At 45.5% G+C, this 3045-nt stretch overlaps 1 long non-coding RNA gene across 1 annotated transcript in view; it reads left to right on the top strand.

The window, feature by feature from the left end:
• LOC109304879 overlaps positions 1 to 1845 on the top strand; it is a 9127-nt gene extending 7282 nt beyond the window's left edge. The window contains exon 2 of the long non-coding RNA XR_002099501.1: positions 1045 to 1845. This is a non-coding gene — a long non-coding RNA (uncharacterized LOC109304879). The remainder of the gene's footprint in view (positions 1 to 1044) is intronic.
• Positions 1846 to 3045: the final 1200 nt, after the last annotated feature.

Consider the following 3045-nt stretch of genomic DNA (forward strand, 5'->3'; position numbering starts at 1 on the left):
CCCCCCCCCCGATCTGTGTGCGGGGCTGCTGCAGTGAGCTTGCCCGGGGCACCAGACTTCCTTGCTGCAGCATTGGCAGTGGCTGCACATGTGCCTTGGGGAGCACAGCAGGGAAAGGGTCGAGCCTGCACTGCACCTGGCCCCTTTCCCACCGTGTGCTCTGAAGTACATGCTGTGAGCAGCCTGGATCCACGGTGGCAACAGCTGCACAAGTGCCTTGAGGCAAATGGCAGGGAAGGGGCCAAGGTTGTGCTACTCCAGGCCCCTTCCCCACTGTGTGCCCTGAGGCACACGTGCAGCTGCTGGTGGCCACAGAGCCAAGCCAGGGCTCCAGATGCCAGTGCACCAATTGCAGCCTCCTGGCTGCCTGCCACAACCGGCCCAGGCAGTGGGCAGCTGCTGCCTGCCACAGAGGCTGGGCTGCTTGCAGAAGGGCTTGCAGTGAGGCTCGGTGGCTGGTGGCAGCTGCTCAGAGCCCAGGCCGACTGGCGTGCCAAGCAAAATGACCTTATGTGGCGTGCCTGCTGCGGGTTGCCGGCTCCTGAGTTAGAACCTTGGCTCTGCTTTAGCAGAGGCTGGAACTGCTCACTTTGCTGTGAGGACATGGCCAAGATATACCAAGTTCTGATAGTCCTCCAGTGCCATTTCTAGGTTTCCTCCTGTAGGACAGGAATTTTGTAGTTGACTAAGAAAGAGTCCTAAGCCTCCCAACACCAAGAGGCATGGCACCTGCCTCAGGTACACACACATTAAAGTGGGTAAGCCTTTCCTGTGAGGAAGCTTGCACCTGGGTTTTGGCTAACCAGGAACCAGTCACCATGGTTAACTGTGAAATAAAGACTTACCCTTAAAGGCTGCAGGGATTAAGTCTTACACCATTTTGGAGAAGCAAGTATTTAACAAATGGTAGTATATATTAGATCTGAATTTCAAACATTTTCTTTTAAATGCATTCTTGTCACAGTTTTTATATTTGTGTTATTAAAAATAGTTTTGTCATCTGTACTGTTGTTGTAATAGCCTGCTCTTCTCTTTTGCTCAAAGGTTCCTTGGAGTAAAATGGGGTTGAATCTATGAGATGCTTTAATGTTGTGACTCCAGTCGACTCCACTCCTTCAGTCTGGGACTGGAGGCCCCTCCAAGTGCTGTGGCAAGATTGGCACTAGTATCTGAATGAGTTAATTCAGTGCTAGTTCAGTTATCCCTGCACTAGGCTGCAGTCATTCCTGTTATTTGATCCATGCCCACAGAGGAAGAGGGTAAAATGGGACTGTTTCCAAATGTATATGTGCTTTAAAGTTGTGTTATGGATTAGACAGCTGTATGTAAGTGTGTTGCAGAACTCACGGTGGCAAGTGCCACTAGGTGAGCTTTCTATTCTAGCTACAGTTTTAATCTGATTACAATTTAGCCCCCAAATATTTTTAAAAATGGAAGTACATCGTGCTTGGTTTCCTATTTGGAGGTGAATTTGCTTACGCTCAATTGGAGCTGTGACATTTCAGAGTTTTGTGCAAGGAGTCATTCCCCTGTGTGTGCGGGGGCCTTTTCCAGCTACAATTAGTGTACAGCACCAACCTAACAACTTCCAGCATAGTACCACTTGCTGCTGAAAAAGTGCAATGTCTTGTGCCGTGCCATTCCCTAGTGCTAGGGACGTGATCTGAGTATGCAGTGCTCCAGCAATTTTTAGCTGCTGCAACAACTTGAATGAATTGAGGGGGGGTAACCTCAGGGCTGTTCAAAATTTATGCACAGTGCCAAGCTGGGTAGCACAAAGCTAGCTTTCCATTCATGCACTAAGCAAAGTTTGGCTGGTCTGGAGAACAGGACCCTCTGTCTATAGAATAAAAATACCCCCTAATGTTTGGAAGACCAAAATAACACTGCTTAAAGGTAGATTTTCCTTAGCTCAATAATGACCCTAACTGTTAAAGAACAAAAAGTTATCTTTCTTCCTGAAATGGACTTTTGCACCAAAAAATTAAAAAAGCCTTTATTAAATGCTTTTCTTTGTTGGTCCTTTTCAGATATTTAACAATTTTCACATCAGGCTTTGCAATTATGCATTTTCCTTAGTGCACTTATGCATTATGCATCTTTAATCTAGCTATTGTATTAGTAAAATTGTACTTTCATTCTAAGACTCTATTTAAGTGGCTTATTGTTTTATAAAGGTATGTTTGGCAGATGAAATTTCTCATGTTTTTAAGTTCAGAGGTAAAGTGTGTGTGTGTGAGGGTGAGAGAGAGAGCAAGCGCGTGCGAGCTTGAAGAAAACCTAAAAAATTATCTAGTGCTTTTGAGGACAGGATCGTCAAATAGATGCAAATATATTTAACATAATCATGAAGTCAAGATTTAACATGGCTTCCCTAAAACATTTCTAATTATGTCATGTAGTCTCGCCCCTTTTACTAGTGTCTCTCATTTAGAGCACTGCATAGGCTGTGGAGCTGTACTCTTAGACCATTAGATTCAAGTTCCATGTCTTCAAGGTTTTGCATAAGCTCACTCATTTGTTTCAGTGATCTGTTGTGCTTTTGGGCCCCTGACTTGCCATATTTGGCCCAGTCTTCCCTTCCAACTGTTCACATTTCAATTTATTTATATAGTCCTAGTGGAGGAGCCCTTTAGGAAAAATATACTGTTTTTATTCTATATTATTTACTGGGGGGAAAAAATCACATTTCCCATGCTACTATGTGATCAGGGAATCCATAGCATATGAATCAAGTGCTAGTATCAAGTGGAGTGCCCCCAGGGTCTGTCCTGGGACCAGTTTTGTTCAATATCTTCATTAACAATCTGGAAGATGGGATGGAGTGCATCCTCAGCAACCTTGTGGATGACACCAAGCTGGGGGGAGTAGTAGATATGCTGGAGGGCAGCCTAGGATTCAGAGTGACCTAGACAAATTGGAGGATTGGGCCAAAAGAAATCTCAGGAGGTTCAACAAGGACAAATGCAAACTCGTGCACTTAGGACGGAACAATCCCATGCACTGCTACGGGCTGAGGGCCGACTGGCTAAGCAGCAGCTCTGC

This window comes from Gavialis gangeticus, unplaced genomic scaffold (assembly GCF_001723915.1).
Source record: "Gavialis gangeticus isolate Ggan-Ray unplaced genomic scaffold, GavGan_comp1, whole genome shotgun sequence".
NCBI lineage: Eukaryota > Metazoa > Chordata > Crocodylia > Gavialidae > Gavialis > Gavialis gangeticus.